Raw genomic sequence first — 18,690 nt, 5'->3', positions numbered from 1 at the left:
GGGGCCACAGTGTCTGTTTCAGTATTCAAAGTCTTATAGTTTCTTTGAAACAAGGGGAGGAATGCCCCAACAGTATGACAAATGATTGATTTCTAACCAATAATATTTCTCAAAACAATAAATAAATAAAGAACATGCACTATTTTTTTCTTTTCCTCTCCTAAACTTTTGTTTTGTATTACTGAACATAATTTGCTAAATTACAATGTAAGTGAACTCTCTCTTTGTAAATCAGCATGCTCCCTCTTTAGGATTCAAAATCACAGTGCTGCTTTGAGGCATCCAGTGCTGTTCTGCTTCCATGGTAGCAATTTCTCTAAATCTTTGCCTTGTGGCCTCAGCGAATGCATTTGGCAGGAGGAGCAGGCCGACAGGAAAAGGCAGCGCTTCTGTGAACACAAGTGCCTTGGGAAATCAGCAGTCATGTGAAAAGAAATACATAAAAGCTGCCCAGCACAGTATCTGTGTTTAATGGGACTTCATTAAAAGTATATATTTCTTAAAGTTTGCCTCAGCCTGGCAGTGGGTTTCTGCAAGATGAAGTCTGAGAGCACTTAGAAGTTTTCCTTGCCTTACTTCTGTTCTTTTCAATTCACTCGCAACAAGCTTCGCTGTAGAGAAGGAGAATTACTGCTTGTTCAGATGACCTTTGTGCCAGAATTTATACCATTTTCATTTTTTGTTTATAAAATACTCAGCTTTTTATTTATAAAAACAAATGGGTACAGTCATTTAGCCATCATCCCAGATTCAACAATTTGCTATGAGCTCTTGGCCAAGCCTGTTTCATTATTCCCTGATCATTTTTGTCTCTTCCTGAATCATTTTAAAGCACATCCATGGGTATTTAATTATGTAACTTTAAAATCAAGAACAAAGGGGAAGCCTGATGTTTGAAATGAGAAGTTCACTCAGAAGGAGAGAGGGCTGAGCAGGAGGTGCCTTTGGGGGCTCTGCACCCAAAGAGGTGTGTGTGCCAGAGTGTTCCATCACACAGCCTTCACTAGTGCCTGGGCTCAGGGGAGGGTCCTGATTTCAAGCAAAGTCTGGCACAGAGCTGGCTATTAATGAATAATATCTCATGAATGAGTATCACGCCGGTGGGAGCAAAATTTCAGAACTCAGGAAATAGTACCAGAGTTCCAAGGATGGGAATCAAAAGCAAGAAACAGAAGAGTTTTTAAACATGGCAAACATTGACCTCAATAAGACAAGAATTTTGTAGGATAGAGGAAAAATATTTCACAGGTAGGATGAAGTCAGTATGAGGAGGACTTACAATGCTAGAAAGATGAGCTTTCACTTTAAGCAACAGGCAATGGAGAGCTAGTGAAGGCTGTCAGTGCAGTGATATCAAAGTTGTTCTTTAAGGTTACCCAGCAGAATGATTTTGATGGGAGGACTGTATAGGGGTAGCAACAGGTCAGGAGTCTAGCTTAGCAGAACAATGTAGTAGTTAAGAACATGTGCCTCTAAGACAGATGGGGAATGTTATTCTCAATGTGAGATTTATTATTTGGGAGATCCCGGGTGAGTAACTTTTTTCCTAAAGCATCATTTTTTTCTCATTGGCATAGGTATAATTTATGAGCTCATTCAATATTTTTGAGTCTGCCCTTTTGTCAGTCTCTGTTCTAGAAGCTGAGGCTACAAGTATACAATAGGAAGGCTCACTAGCGTGAAACTCCCTGAAGAGTGACATTGAAGTCAAGTACTAAAAAGGGGGTGTTACAAACAGTAAGAAGATAAGCATTCTATGAAGAGAAAATAATTAGTACAAACACCTTGAGGCGAGAATGCGTTGGGCATATTCAAGGAACTGAAAGAAGGTCAGAATGCCCTTGTGATGAGGGGGAGAGTGATATGGAGGGAGGGAGACAAATTGTCAGGCAAGGGCCAAATCATGGAGAGATTATAACATGTCTTAAAAATGTCTGTCACGTTTAATGTGTGATACTGTTGTTATGGTTATTATTAATGAATCAGCCTACATTAACAAAATGTCTGATGTATGCCAGTAATGGGAATAAGTGTTATTTTTTTTTTTATTTTTTATCTATCTATCTATCTATCTATCTATCTATCTATCTATCTATCTATCTAATTTTACCCAGAACCCTAGATTATTAATTCTGGACAGAACCTCCAAAGTCACTTCATGGAAGGCCTCTGAATGCTGGACAAAGGTTAGACAGATGCACAAACACCGGCGGAGCTTATTAAATACATAAATTCCAGGCCTCCACACTTGGTCATTCGGATTCTTCATGCCTGCAGTGGCCTCTGGGAACCTATATTTTCATAAACTTTCTAACAGATTGTAATACACAGCACGTTTGGGAACCATGGCTCAGCATCTTTTTTACAGGTAGGGAAACTGAAGGCTAAGATTGCAAAGCAGGTAAGTGACAGGTCAGGACCATTACCTGCATGTTCTCCTCCCAAGCTCAGGACCCGGATCCTGACAGATGCTGACACGCCGCTGCGCGGGGAGCAGGATGAAGGTTTACATGCCTTTTTGTGTGTGTTCTCCCTGGGTGGCTATACCGAGAACAGCCATGGCAGAGAGAAGTTGGTCTAGGCAACACACTGACCATGGCCGCAAAGTAGATAGCCAGTAATCAGATGAGCTCTGTAATAATTGTGTCCGAAAGATGGTTTGTAAAATAGAGAGTACAAATAACAATGAGCTGAGCTGATGGCTGCTACAATAATCCAGACCTGTAAGTATGGTGTTACCACCATACTTACGTGAAGGTAACGTGAAGGCAGAAATTTGGGGAAAAAGTTTGGAGGGAAAAATAGCAGGGACATTTTGACTCAGTATCAGCATGAGTACCAGATTGACAAGGTCTGTGCATGAAAACAGGGTCAGGTAATGGGCATCGTACTAATCTTTTCTGTCTTAGTGAGGTGATTCCAAACCCTGTCTGTGCATCAGAATCCATACCCTAGATTTCTACTTTTTAAAAGCTCTTGAAATGCCTAGGTTTGAGCAGACAAGAGCTCACTCAAGATTCTACACTCCCACTATAGGTAGATACAACCCCCTACACACATACACACAGCTGTGTAGCAGGATAAGGAGGACAAAAATGGACTCTAGTGGGTTGCCATTAAAGATAATAGTAGCTATTTCACCAACTGCAGTCAGCATGACTAGTGATTTCAAAGAAAACAGTGGGAAAGCAGTCACCATGCTACTGGACCTTAATGTCAGAAAGTGGATGCTACATTAAATATATCATCCTTCTCCAAAGGGGGAGGCACTTGGGTAAACTACTTATAACAGGGTAGGCCATGGTATTGCACATAAAGACACTCTTCTCCTCCACTCTTACTGAATACACAGTAGCAGGAAGGTATGTAACAGCAGCAGGATACCACTGACTGGCAAGCACGCCTAACGATGACAGCTCGATACCTACCCAGGCTCACTGTATACATTCTTTTCCTGCTCTGCTACACAAATGAAATTATTGTAACTGGGAGAAACAGGTATAGAGAAGAATTATGACCCTCTAGACACGCTTAGTTTTTAATTTAGAAGTAGAGAAAGTTTAGGCAAAGACAGTGCTGTCTAAGGCACCTCTAGGACATCATACAATTGAGATGGAACACTTTGACCTTCTCCTAGACAAATGATGGGCTCCTCCAAATGTTGCTCACAATCCAAGGCTTGATTCCAGTATAAAATATCAGGAAGATGCTTCTAGAAACAATGTGTAACGTGAATCTTCCCTAAAAGCAGATTTTAAGACTGGAAAGTGGGAAGTCTTAAGTGGCTAAAACTTTTACATGTACCCAGTTATCTCTAATAATGACAATGCCCAAAGGCTGAGAAAGTGAGACACCATTGTCCTAATCAGCATCACAGCTGCCACCCACACAGAGGCTTCCATTTGAGTTCCAGCTTTGTGAAGTCTTCCCAAACAGCTGCTGTTAGGTGGGTCCTCACAGACCACGGGGGGACGAGTAGTTTTGGAAGGGTGGGGTGAGATACACAGAGTATTTGCTTTGGCCTCACTCTTGGAGTTTCTGTTTTGCTTAAATCAAAATGTTCAAGGTAATGAAAAACTCACAAACTGATACAGAATCAGAGAAGGAATATTGCTGGCATTTCTAGCAGGTTGAATAGACATATATAACTATACCAAATGTCAGAATGAGGAAACTTTTTGTTGCACTATTTAACATAAAGGTATATGAAAAGGATATATTAAGAAAAGAATCAATGTTCTATATTTCAGGTGGATTTTACAAATCTTACTTCTTGCATGAACATTTTAAATACAGAATTCTAGAAGGTAAATCACAAAATAATTTTCCACCTAATTCCTACTTATAATTTAAAATTTTAGTAATTTTTTTAAATTAAGGTAATTTGTCATATTTTAAAAAATGACTACTGGTATTGGGTTTCATGTCTTTACAAAGAATTCTTGGGCTGTGTATTTAATTTAATCTAGTTTCTATAAAGGATACACTTAAATTAAAATGAGCAAAGAATAAATAATTGGCACTTATGAAATGCCAAGATTATTTAAATAGACTTTATTTTTTTATTCTAAATTTCTTTACCTTTTATCTCCTTAAGGCAAAATTAATGCAATTATCTTTCAAAATCATTTAAATTTCATATGTTTCATGAATTTTACAGATAGCCTCAAACCATTATCTCTCCAAGCGTAACCTGGGAAAATCTACATTACCTTTGCCTGGGGACTTGGTGAAACTTGCAAATGTCCAGACCAAGTTTGTAAATCAGAATCCCGGAGAGTGGAGCCCAGGAATTTGCATATTAGACATTCCATCGAGTGCTTAAAAAAGACCTGATACTCAGGACTGAGAGCCGTTAGGCTTTCTAAAAGTAAACCACTCCACAGTTGACTTGCAGAATTACAAACAACGCTCAGATCCAGGAGTACCAAGTAATACAGAGCTAAGTGATCGTGAAAAATTTACAGCTTCAAAGGATTTTTCTCAATTTTATTCAGCTTGCACCATATTTCTTCAGTATTGTGCTAGTCAGTAAATTAAAAAAAAATAGATTCAAAGTGCTTGAATTCATGGTAAAGGAAATCAAAAGATCTATTTCAGATGTTTGGGATCTAAGAGCTCACTAAACTTCTTCCTTTTTTTATTTTTTTAAAGATTTTATTTACTTATTTTTAGAGCAAGGGGATTATAATATTAATATTACATATGTTAATATGTTACTCTCAAAACAACGACATGCATTATATGATGTTATTGTTATTATTGATTTCTATTTTATAGCCAAGGAAACAGAGACACAGAAAGGTTAAACACTCAAAGTCTCATAGCTACTACGTAGTGTAACTCAATTTGTGGCTTTGTAGACTACAGTCTAAATAGACTATATTTATATTGACAATACATAATGTATATATTCTTATTGTGTCCCTCACTATAAACAATGCTATGATAAACAGAACTGGAAATAAATATTTAACCACATCTCTCACTATGTCCTTTAGAATAGACTCATAAAGAAGGAGTAGAGGATCAAGGTCTAAGATAAAAAAATATGATTTCTTAAAGAAGGTTTGAGACATAATGTTCCATTTCTTTTTTGAAACAGTCCTATTGATACATGGCAGTATTTCATCCTAACCAAGATAACTTTTTAATTTTGTTAATTTTTGAAATATTAAAAATAAGAACAATTTTTATGTTTAATATGTTCCTATGTTTATTACATTTGTGTCTGTGTTTCCTTCTTATTTTTCATGATTTTTCACAATATTTAGTGTGCTAAGATTTGAATGAAATTTTTATGTGTCAAATGAAAAGTGTGTTCTGAATATTCTCTTTGCTCTAATTTTCTTTGCTGATTTATCTTTACTTTTTCTGTGGACATTGATTTTAAGGTCAAATCAATTTTTTTATTTGCATTTTATTTCTCACACATCTAGTCAGAAGTTCCTTGCTCAGTCAGTATAGATCAGATGTATTTATTTTACTTAAGTATTTTATAGTTTTGATGTTACCAACATAAAATTAAATTAATCTTATTGCGTGCTGACTTGAGAAGCTAATTGGGCTTTTTACTAAACAGTAAAGCAACTACCCTTGTATCATAAACTTTATACTCTTTTTCCTAGTGAATCAGATGAACACCTCATCTTAAATTATTTTATACACTATTTGCTCTGCTCTACTCGTCTATTATTATTTAAGTGAAACAATGCAGTGTGAGATAATGTGGGTTCAGATCAGGTATTGCCACTGTCAAGTGACCTTGACTAAGTCATTGACATCTTTGAACCTCACTTCCTCATCTGCATATGGTTGTTCTAAACATTAAATTAAAAAAAAGCATATAAAGCACTTTGTTTAACACATGGTACATAATAAGCCCTTAGAAATAACTAGTTTTTATTGTTTGTTTCACTGTGCCAGGTCCACAGTTTAAATTATTAAAGTTTCCTAATTTCATTTCCCCACTTTCCTTTCTGCAGTAGACCTACCTAAAAACCATGTGGCCCAGGCAACTGAGTTTTGGTAAATATATAGCATTTCCAAAATGGCTTCTCATAGGAAAGGAAGACTGTACTATTTCCCCCTTTCACCTACCCTCTTTATTTCATAATGAAATCTGGAAAATGCGGCTGGGCATGCAGTAGCCCTCTGGAACCATGAGGTGAGAATAGATGTTAAGAGCTAGGACAGTGGAACAATAAACTAAGTTCTTATGATCCTGCAGCTGCCCAAACTGTTTCTCTTCGCTTCTTTAACTCACTACACTAGTGTTTCTATTACTCGTTGAATATGTCATTTTTTAATTTTTAAATACATGTTATTGATTATGCTATTACAGTTGTCCAATTCCCCCCCCCATTCCCCTCTGCCCTGCAACCCCCTCCCACCTGCATTCCCCCCACCTTAGTTCATGTATATTTAAGTTCTTTGGCTTCTCCATTTCCTATAATATTCTTAACCTCCCCCTGTCTATTTTGTACCTACCATTTATGCTTCTTTTAATAACTTTTCCCGCATTCTCTCCTCTCCCCATTGATGTTGACAGCCCTCCATGTGATCTCCATTTCTGTGTTTCTGTTCCTCTTCTAGTTGTTTGCTTATTTTGCTTTTGTTTTTGTTTTAGGGTCTGTTGTTGATAGTTGTGACTTCATTGTCACTTTACTGTTCATAGTTTTGATTATCTTCTTTTTCTTAGACAAGTCCCTTTAGCATTTCATACAATAAGGGCTTGGTGATGATGAACTCCTTTATCTTGACCTTCTCTGGGAAGCAGTTGATTTTCCCTTCCATTCTAAATGACAGCTTTGCTGGGTAGAGCAATGGTAGATGTAGGTTCTTGCCTTTCATAACTCTGAATAGTTCTTTCCAGCCTCTTCTTGCCTGTAAGGTTCTCTCTGAGAAATCAACTGACAGTCTTATGGGAACTCTTTTGTAGGTAACTGTCTTCCTTTCTCTTGCTGCTTTAAAGATTCTCTCCTTCTCTTTAATCTTGGGTAATGTAATTACAATGGGCCTTGGTGTGTGCTTTCTTGAGTTCAACTTCTTTGGGACTCTCTGAGCCTCCTGGACTTTCTGGAAATCTATTTCCTTTGCCAGACTGGGTAGTTCTCCTGCATTATGTTTTCAAATAAGTTTTCAATATCTTGCTCTTCCTATTTTCCTTCTGGCACCTCTGTGATTTGGATGTTGGAATGTTTAAAGTTGTCCTGGAGGTCCCTAAGCCTCTCCTCATTTTTTTGAATTCTTTTTTCTTCATTCTGTTGTGGTTGAATGTTTATTTCTTCCTTCTGCTCCAAATCATTGATTTGAGTCCCCATTCCCCACACATTTCTCCTCATTTCACTTTTCATAGCCTTCACTTTTTCCTCCATTTTGTGACTATACTCAACCAATTCTGTGAGCATCCTAATTGCCAGTGTTTTGAACTCTGCATCTAATAGGTTGGCTCTATCTTTATCATTTAGTTATATTTTTAGAGCTTTGATTTGTTCTTTCATTTGGGCCATATTTTTTTGTGTAGGCTCAGCTGTTACATTGTAAGAGGTGGAGCCTTAAGTATCTGCCAGGGCAGAGCAACCCACCTTGCTGCATGGTGGTGTTCCATATGGGTGAGGAGTCTGAGAGAGAACAATGCCACTTGCTCGACTCTTGGCTGGCTTTCAGTCACTTCCCCTGCTACCCACAAGCAAACTGGCCTTTTTTGGTGCTGATTTCTTGGTGGGTGGTTTTGTGTACATTCTAGGACCCTGTGGGTCTCTCCAATGAACTCTCCTGTGAGGCTGGGAGTTTCTCCCACTGCTGCCGCAACCCCCACATGTGTTTCCAGTCAGAGGTTATGAGGCTTTATTTCCCCACACTGGAACCCTGGCTTGTGTGGTCTGTTTTGCTTCCCAGTTTATTCACGTGAAAATGTGGGACTGCCTGGACTGCCAGCCATCACCTTGCCTGTTCTGGTCCTCTCCTCTCTAGCTGCCTGTCTCCTCCCCTCCTACCCACCTGGATTAAATTTGTTGTTGTCCTTCTTTTGGCTGTGTGAGGAGGCAAAGTGTATCTACCCATGCCTCCATCATGGCTGGAAGTGAATATGTCTTTTTTCAATGTTATGTTTGATTGTCCTAGTGAAGATAGCATGCTCATTTGTATACTTATGTGGTTTTTTTTGCATTAAGAGTCAAAAATGATCTCCCTATTCTCTATCATTTCTAATCAAGAAAACCAATATTTGAACCTTTTAAATTGTAATCAATTAATACATTACTAATTGGTGCCATTTTAAAAAAAAGATGAATAAAATCTTAACCATCAGACAGATAAAAAACTGTCTTTTTGAAACTTCCCTAATTGTACTTCATATGAACTAAAGAATTAAAAGTAAATATGTTTTGCAACATTGCTTCAAGGCTAAACCACACAAAATAGATTAACTGTCAATGAAGAGAGCAAAAGCAGGCAATTCAGTTTCCCAAAAGAGATTTGCAAATGAATTGTCTGTTTGGCATTTTGCATCGATCACTTAGCCACAATAATTAACAATCCTCTTATTTATATTATATTGAAAAATTGAAGTTCAGAATTACACGATCATTTATTTTTCATAATATTAATTACCGCTCATTTTAAATTGCCTTTATTTTGTGTTCTAATAAAATCAGAAGTTTCAATTTCACCAAGTTATTCTATTACTTTACCTTCAAGACATGGATTATAAAGTTCCAAAAAGGCAAGGAACTAATCAGATTGTTCCTTTACTTTAAAACTGAGTGGCATATTTTAGTCCTGCTATGTCTATTACACTTGAGCTCATGCTCAAGGATAAACACCGAGAGGGGGTGTGGGGATATGGTTAGAGATGAAGCACCTGAGGCAGTGTCCCTCCAAAGAACCCATTTGAGGAGCCCTGCTCTATTATGCTTCTAATATTCTGTGTCAAGAAGGATATCCACCATTTCTATCTTACCCTCTGGCCCTAGAGTATGTCCTGCTAGATAACAATGGGTAAAATAATTTGTTTAATTTCAGAGGGTATACCATCCTGCTTTAGCAGGCTCTAGACTGGCTCAATGAAAATGTCCTTTTTTCAAAAAATATATATTTTATTGATTAAGGTATTACAGTTGTCCCATTTTTTTTCTTGCCTTTATTCCCCTCCACCCTGCAACCCCCATCCCACCAGCATTTCCCTCCTTGTTTCATGTCCATGGGTCATACATATAAGTTCTGTAGCTTCTCCATTTCCTATACTATTATTAACCTCCCCCTGTCTATTTTGTTCCTACCATTTATGCTTCTTATTCCCTGTAATTTTTCCCCATTCTTCTTCCCCCCTCCCCATCCCCACCGATAACCATCCATATGATTTCCATTTCTGTGATTCTATTCCTGTTCTAGTTGTTTGCTTAGTTTGTTTTTGTTTGTGTTTGTTAGGATCAGTTGTTAATAGTTATGAGTTTATTGTCATTTTACTGTTCACAGTTTTGATCATCTTTTTCCTAGATAAGTCCCTTTAACATGTCATGTAATAAGGGCTTAGTGACGATGAACTTCTTTAACTTTATCTTATTTGGGAAGCACTTTATCTGCCTTTCCATTTTAAATGGATAGAGTAATCGTGGATGTATGGCCTTGCCTTTCACAACTTTAAATAGTTCTTTCCAAATCATAGGGGTGCCAGAAGGAGAAGAGGAAGAACAAGAAATTGAAAGCTTATTTGAAAAAATAATGAAGGAGAACTTCCTCTATCTGGCAAAGGAAATAGCCTTCCAGGAAGTCCAGGAAGCTCAGAGAGTCCCAAAGAAGTTGGACCCAAGGAAGCACACACCAAGGCACATCATAATTACAGTACCCAAGATTAAAGAGAAGGAGAGAATCTTAAAAGCAGCAAGAGAAAGGAAGACAGTTACCTACAAAATAGTTCCCGTAAGACTATCAGTTGATGTCTCAAAAGAAACCTTTCAGGCAAGAAAAAGTCCTCTTTAATAATTTACATCAAGTTGATTCCATAACGAAGCACATTCTGTGGGCCTTTTCCAATCAGAAATATCTGGATCTTACTAGAAATTTAAAAGTCTCTACATTTATCTTTTTTATACCTCACAAAATTTAAGAGTATTGACAATTTGGGGTTCTAAGATTTGTAGTTGAGTGATAGACTGTCAAAACTATTGTGAAAAATCTCAAAGCAAACATAATTGCTCTAGGAGTTTATTCATTTGCTTATTAGGTGGATACTATGTACTAGGTAGTGCGAATAAAACACAATCTACATTCTGTTCTCAAACAATCTAGTCTGACAGGGAAGACCAGTATGAGAATAATCATCACAATCCCTGAAACACATGGGAAGCCAAGACTAACTTTGCTTAAGTATCAGGGAAAGCTTCACAAGAAAGTAATATGTGAGAAAGAGTCTAAGTGAAGGGAAAAAACCAAGAGATCTCTTGGTTCTTCAAGTAATTTCTAAACTCATAAAACTCTAGTATATTCCAAAGAATGTCCAGTTGGCTTCTGAGAAGAAAAGGAAAGAAATGAACACATTTATAAGTTTAATGCCAAGATAGGAGTTACTTGCTAAGAACTGTGTATGCATTAACATATGTAATCTGAGTAAAAAACATGACACACGCAAGTGACCATATACAAATTAAAAATTGTTAAATTATTTTTCTGAGGAAAATGTGACTTAATAGTCTTGATAAAAAAACAAACATATTTTTTGTTACCTGTAATAGGAATTCTCAGAACTCTCCTATAGTAGTAAAGTGTAGGGTCATGAAAAATACTCACCATGTATAGAAAAATGAATATATGTTTATATATATATATATATATTGCCCTTGCAATTTTACAAACCAGTATTACCTCATGTTATATTGATTCTTTGGACATCTTTTCTCAGAATAAACCTAACATCTAAATATGAGTATAATTAAGCTAGTGGTTTGCTTTATTTAGGTACCTAATTGTTTTGATATTGGATAAGTTATAAACACTAAAGATGTAAGGAAAAACCTAAACAGCACAGGTGCCTAGTTCTCTTCAGAACAGAGTCTTACAGGTGTGTGTGTTATAATAGGTACTGCCTTTCTTTCTGTTTCAACCATTTGAAGTGTTTAGCAAGCATAGCTAGAAGGAAGCTTACATCATCCCATTCAGCCTCTCATTTTAGAGTTGAGAAAGCTGACAGCCAGAGAGGTTATTTGCTAATGAAGTTAATTAATAACTCCCCTAGAAAAAGAAATTCCTTCTTCTACAATATCCAGCTCATTAGGAATCATTCCTAACTCTGTAAACTCTCGAATAATTTGACTAGAACTCCTAGTGACAAAGGAAACTAAAAAGTCTACAGATTTGAACTCATGTATCTTATGCATGAGAAAGATCTTGTTTTATTTTTTGCTTTAAATGATGTTTTAACATTGGCATTTGCTTTACAAATTGAGCATCCTACCACTGGTGTAACAAACTGTCAGAAGCACCTATTGTGTGCCAGCTTTATAATATAAATATTTGTGTAATTTAACAACTGTGTATCATGGAGTATTTGCAGCAAGCTTTTAATCTCTTTTACCTGTTCCACTTTTTTGTAAGCTTCCAGCTATGGTCTCTCATAAGAAATCTGTGTACCACCAAATTTCCCACCTAAGCACTTAACGAGTAGGCTCAGCATCTTTATAATTGTTGTTCATTATTTATGAAAATTACTTGTTTGATGTTTAATATTTATCTCACTGGTAGACTGTAAGCTCAATCAGGAAAATCAAAGATTACTTTATTATATCTTGCACACAATCCTGGCACATAATTACATATCAAGAAATATTTTTGGACAAGTGAATGGAATGCAGACTAGTTTTAATATTAGCTTTAGAGAAAAGATATAGAAATAGAAAAGCTGTACTATGTCACTGGTCAAATGCCTACAGTGTTTTCCAAAGGCACATGTGCCATATCTTAAAATAACACATTTAAAAAAGTTATCTATCACTAAACTTTCTTGAAGACAGGGGAATAATGAAAACTTCATTGAACTTAATTCTTTAATAGTATTTGTCTGAGTTTGAGTCCATGTTTCTCAAGATAGTACTTTTTTTTTTTTTTACCAGGTTTACTAGATCAAATTTAAGAGTAAAATTGGAGAGCAACCAAATAAGGGGGGGAAACTTGAAATTTTGTTACTGTAACACAAGATGATGGAAATAACAATAAAATATTAGTTTTGCTTTTATTCTGGGAAAAAAAAAACACTGTCACTTTATGGTCCAAAATAACACTTATCTACCTACCAAAACTTTCTCATTTCAAGTATTCTCTATATAATTTGTTAGTAACCCTATATTTCCAGTTCTTTAGGCTAGAAGCTTCAGAACCATTCTGAATCCATTCATTATCTCACACCAAACATATACTCTATTAAGAAATACAATTGCCTATACTTTGAAAAATATATCCAGAGGTTATCTTGGTGGACAAAAAAAAAGTCACATATTAATCAACTTTTTTTCCTTCCAAAACAATACCAAATAACTTCAAAAGTACAATAATTCTATGCAAAACACCCCTGAAACAAAACTCTTCATGTGACTTGAAAACGGAGAGCACTGAAATTTCAAAATAACTGTGAGTAGACAGAGAAAAGTTAATGGAGGCCAGAACTCTAACTCTCTCACATTCCTGCCCACTCTTGCTCAGACATAAAACTTTTCAGTGAGCAAAGGCAGAAAGAGAGGACTGTCAAGAGAACAAAGGAGGGTTGCTAGTGAAGTATGAGAGCTGGGATGGCCATTAAAAAAATTAAATCCACACAAGATCTGAATTATAAAATAAAGGTAACTAAGTAGATTATGGTACTCATGACCAGGAAGGCATTTTAAAGAACACATGATTTAAAGACTCATGGGATCAACAAAGGTCCAGGTATGCCATTAAAGTACACTTAAAGATTGTGTATCATTTTAAAAGTACAGGTATGATACAGATAAAAAATAGTCTTTCCAAAGCATGGTTTCTAGGAGATAAAAAGACAAAAAGGAAAAAGTACCTTCTGGAAATCTGATGATAAATGGGGAGTGGGATATGGAAATAATTTTGAAGTTCTGCAAGATAAAATAAAAACACAAAATTGAAAAGTTCACTATTTCTCCCACCAACAAAACAAAATTAACAAACAAAGCCTATGAATCTACAAATATGTAATAGAATCAATACATGTAGGGGAGAAGTGACCACTCTTCCTTATAATAGCATTCTCATTAATAATTGTAGAAAAGATATAAAAAATCATAATTAGACAATTATATACTAGTAATTGTTGCAGACAAAATCCACTGATAGATATTAAAATTAGTGGAGAGATGTTTGAGAAGAAACAGATTTGCATAGTATAAAAATATTGCTTTTACAGTGTAGAAATCTAGAAGACACCATAACCAAGTGATTAAAGTCAACATAACCAGTAATAAGACATATCAACATCATGAGCCCCTTGCACTAAGTATGTCATTTTTATGGTATTATGTAAATAAATGTATTAACTCATTTCAACATGAGAAAACATCAAATTAAAATTAAAATGCATTTGACCAAACAACGGATTGGTACTCTTTATTCATTCACTAATATTAGAAGCAGAAATTTGAAGAGTACGATTTTTCATTAACTCTACCAGATACATCCTTATAAAGTAGATATTTAGCACAAATGTAGTTTGTAGTTTAGCACAAGAGTAGCACAAATGTAGTTCTTTTTTTTTTAAAAAGTAAATATCTCCAGTTAGATTTTTTTATGCAACAACTATTGAGGGCTCCTGGAGAACACATTTTTCCTCACCTTAGGACTTTATTTTATTATTTTTAGAGAAAGAGAGAAAGAGAGAAACATCGACATGAGAAAGAAATATCAATTGTTTGCCTTCTTACATATGCCCTGACCAGGGATTGAACCTGAGACCTAGGCATGTGCTCCAACTAGGAATCGAACCACAACCTTTCGGACTATGGGATGATGGGATGACACTCCAACCCACTGAGCCACACCTGCCAGGGCCTGGGGAATAGTGTGATAACCCCTTTAGTAAGCTGGGATCTGTGTCATGTTACCAAATTGAGTCTCTTACAGCTAAGCAGCCATGATCAATGTCAAGGCATAAATCTGACAACCTAATACAATATTAGAATATGAGAGTACAGTTCATCTTTAGATATATATCACTAAATTTTATTGGACCTTTGTTTACATCAAGGACCAATAAGGTAATAAAAAATTACTCTTGATGTCTTTACATCAAGAGTAATTTTTGATGTTTAGGCTTTTTATTTTCTGAACTTTGTTATTTTCCCCAGTGGATCCATGAAGATCATCATCCTTTCCATAATCCCTTGTAGACTTTTAATTGATTCTATTATGCTTCTCAAGGGAGTTAGAAACAATAGACATTATGTACCTTTAACGGACACAAGTCTTTTGTTTTTGCGATATCATCAACAGTAACTGCTGAATGTTTTAAATCAGTGGACTCATTTTTATGAGACTGCTTTTCTGCCCCCTTTCTGTACTTTCATTTTTTCTTGTCTTTTTTTTTTTTTAATAATGAAAAGGAGGCAATGGGTGTCGGTATTGTTGCTGGTTGACAAGTCCTTTCTAGCACACAAGCAAGCTTCTTAGCAGCCTTGTGTTTTGTTTTCTAATTTGTGGTTTGTTGCCCCCTTTAACCTTATCAAAGCAGTTAAATTTCTTCAAACTGTCAACCAGAGCCCTGTCGGCAACTCAGGGACGGCCACTGCTGACATGACTTGGCAAGGCTCAATTGATCTTTCGTCCCTGGGGACATTCCACACAGCCAGCCCCTTCACCACCACCGGGAGCTTGATTTAAAGTTCAGCCCTTTCTACCTCCTGTGAGGAAGGCAAGCTGTGCTTCTGCAGAGCAGAATTTAAAAATACTTCTGTTTCTGTGTACAACGCGTCAGCTTTTCTGTGGGCCTTGTCGGTGCCTAGGGGAGTGAAGTTCCAGGAAAGTAACTGAGAGAGATGGAAGTAAATCCAATGTATTGTGTGTTTAGTAGATTAAATGACAATGAGACCAAGCCCACCATTGCCAATTCAAATGGCACCTTTCTCTCTCCATCTCTGAGTTTTTCTTGAAACTTGTTATTCTCTGGCCCATATTCTATCATGCTTACAGGCCTATAAGGATAGGTTTCTAGAATAAATTCTTCAAAACGGAACTAGTTGCCTCATACAGCTTCTCTACTGTCATAACCAGAAAATTTTACTAGCCTCTAGGATGTCTGGATTTGAGAATAATTTTCCATTTTAGTAAGCAACCACACTGAACAGTAATTACAAGCCTTCTCCATAATGTACTATATCCCTGAGTAACTTTTGTATCTTACTATTATGGAATTCTTTACAGAAGAAATCTTGTGCTAGAAAATTTTACATAGAGTAAAGTTGTTATTGGTTTGATAATAGTTCTGCATAAAAATCTGCTTTTGAACTTAACTGCACTAAATAATCTGTAGGGTAAAATAGGCTCTTGGGCTACCACGAGCTCTTTGAATAAAAATCTGAACTTCCTTGAGTTCAATCATCATTTATTGAACATCTTCTGTGAGCTAGGCATTGGGCTTACCGTTTGAATCATAAAGATAAATAAGGTGGTTCTTGCTTTCAAAGAGCTCACGGTGCAGTCCAGGGAGCTAGGTAATCACTAACAAAATGCCGTGTGCTAATTGCTCTGTGTATGCAATGGGGATGATGCATTTTCCATGGGTAAGGAGCCATAAATCCTCACACTCCGAGAAGGAAGCAACTTGAAACTTTATTACTGCTGTGATGTAGCTATTACATGAAACTCTAAATTGGTGGAATAAATGACACAAGATTCAAGTAATTTATCTAAAACCTAGAGGTTCTTGGCTGACCAAGTTGTGCATGATATTCCCACACAGAGAATGTGATATCCAGGAGCTTAGATGGGAGACTAGAGAGTGCCAGTGGTAACACAGTGACCGAGAGGCTGCTTCCGACTCAGTCCTACCCCAACTCCTGCTCTCTTATCAGCATACCACAAATGCACACTTCCACTCAAAAAGCACCTCCTCACAGTTCTGACTTCTCCCTTCCTTCAGTAACAAAATTTTATTTCCTCTTTCATCCCCTCTTCTTCTCTCCCTATCTCTGTCTTGACATACACACACAGACAGACAGACACACAAACACATTGTATTAATATACATTATATATACATACTCTTGTAAGATTTTACTCTCCAATTATCTAATAGGTTTACATATAGAGCACCCTACAGTTACTGACAACTTTCAGCTTTCTGTCTCTCAATCTTATTTAATTTCATAGATCCATCAAAATTAATGACCTTCAAAATTGTGATGCTCAACCATTGGTTTAATGTTCACAGGTCAAGAACATACAGGCATATCTCGTAAGATAGTGATTAAAATGATCTTCAATACCTTATTTGTTCATAATATCATCATTGAAGACAACTGGATTTCAAAAATCACAGGAAAAATTCAAGATACTTCACTTTATAAAGAGACCATACATTTTTAAAAAATCTAGGATATTAGGTACTACAGGAGTCTATGAAATTGCCAATTGGTAGAATTTTAAGTACTGTCTTCATTGCCAGTTATATATCCCTTTGGGAATATCCCTTCATTTTCACTTCACAATCAAACTGTAATTACTATGCTTTCTCTGTAACCATTTAAAATACATTTCTAGCTATATCATTTGGTGCTTTTTTTCATTTTAGAATTTGCCAGAATGTTCCATGTGACTTTTATTTTCTCAGTAGAATTTTTAAAGCTATTTTCAGAAACTATAAATTTTGTTATGTGACATTTATAGGAATTTTTCATGATAGCATGGTCAATTTTAAACCAAGAGCTAGTCACTCAGTAACTCTCATTTACACATTTCACAGCATTCAACATCACTTCCTTGAAGGTTTTGCAACAATTTCAGAATTACCATTTATTTTCTTGATGTGCCCTCTGAAAGGGATCATGAGGGACCTTAGGGTTTTCATGTAAAATTTGAACTGAAGGGGTGATGGAGTCCAGCAGTTACCTCCCATAGTGATAGCTCTGGTTCACTGGGACCAACCAAAAGGGCAGAGATCAACAGGCTCCCCATATTTGGGATTTGGGAATTCAGTGAGGAAGAATACATTTCATTATACTTAGTGCCTTAGATGTCAATGACATGGCTGAAGGAATGGGAAGGACCAAGGGTATAGGCAGACAGACCAGTGAGGAGTCTATGGAAGTCGTCTGTTTACAAATGATGAGGGCCTTGGCAACAAAAATAAAGAGAGATGATTTTTTGCCAAGTATTGAGAAGAATGACAATTCAGGACATTTCAATATGTCTTCACAAGGGCACCTCCTACTGACTCTGTTGTGATCATCACCTCAGAGAGAACACATTTCCTCTAAAGTGGCCCTTTTACAACAGCCTCCTACCTGGCCATTCTGCCTTTAGTCTTCCCACACTGTCACATGCTGGAATAATCCATAAATTGAAAATAAAGTGCTTTTGTAGTAGCTCTGTTCATAACACTAATTAGAGTGGGAATAAGAGCTGTGTGTCTCTTCATCATCTTCAGCCAATGAACTTGGAATGTTTAGGATTAGACAACTAAAAACTAAACAGGAGGAAAGGTTATGTTAAATTGGTAGGTGAGTAATCATTATACATCATACAGTTCTCAAAGTATTTTCACATTTGATTTTTACAACACTTGGTAAAGAAATTCATTTTCAATGATGGATATGAGACTCTCATATGACAGATTTAATTATCTTGCTAAAAATCATAGAACTATTAAATGTTAGTAACTTTCAGCAGAGTACAATAAAGTTCCAATTATTAAATAGTTTCTTCTTTTATCCAAACTCTTATTTCCCAAATTAGAGACAATAAATTATGAGATCTAAATACACTGGAATTTATGAGAATAATACATAGAGATTATAGGAATTTCTAAGTTTTTACACTATGAACTCGATGTATAGTTGTCAACTTTTGTCTTTTGCATGCCATAAAAGTTCATAGAGCACAATCTAAAAGAAGTTTTTAATATTCATTGTTATCAAGAATCAGGACAAAACAGTGGAGTTTCCATCCTTTAAGTTTACGTGACATCAGACTAGCTGGT

At 36.2% G+C, this 18,690-nt stretch overlaps 1 long non-coding RNA gene across 1 annotated transcript in view; it reads left to right on the top strand.

Moving 5' to 3' along the window:
- Positions 1 to 18,690, top strand: part of LOC118496692 — a 46,253-nt gene that overhangs the window by 21,439 nt on the left and 6,124 nt on the right. Inside the window, exons 4-5 of the long non-coding RNA XR_004899249.1 lie at positions 1,639 to 1,829; positions 4,251 to 4,307. This is a non-coding gene — a long non-coding RNA (uncharacterized LOC118496692). The remainder of the gene's footprint in view (positions 1 to 1,638; positions 1,830 to 4,250; positions 4,308 to 18,690) is intronic.

The sequence above is a fragment of the Phyllostomus discolor genome, chromosome 9 (genome assembly GCF_004126475.2).
Source record: "Phyllostomus discolor isolate MPI-MPIP mPhyDis1 chromosome 9, mPhyDis1.pri.v3, whole genome shotgun sequence".
NCBI classification, from domain to species: domain Eukaryota; kingdom Metazoa; phylum Chordata; class Mammalia; order Chiroptera; family Phyllostomidae; genus Phyllostomus; species Phyllostomus discolor.
Note: the sequence above shows the minus strand (reverse complement) of the source record. Positions and strands in the feature narration are given on the sequence as shown.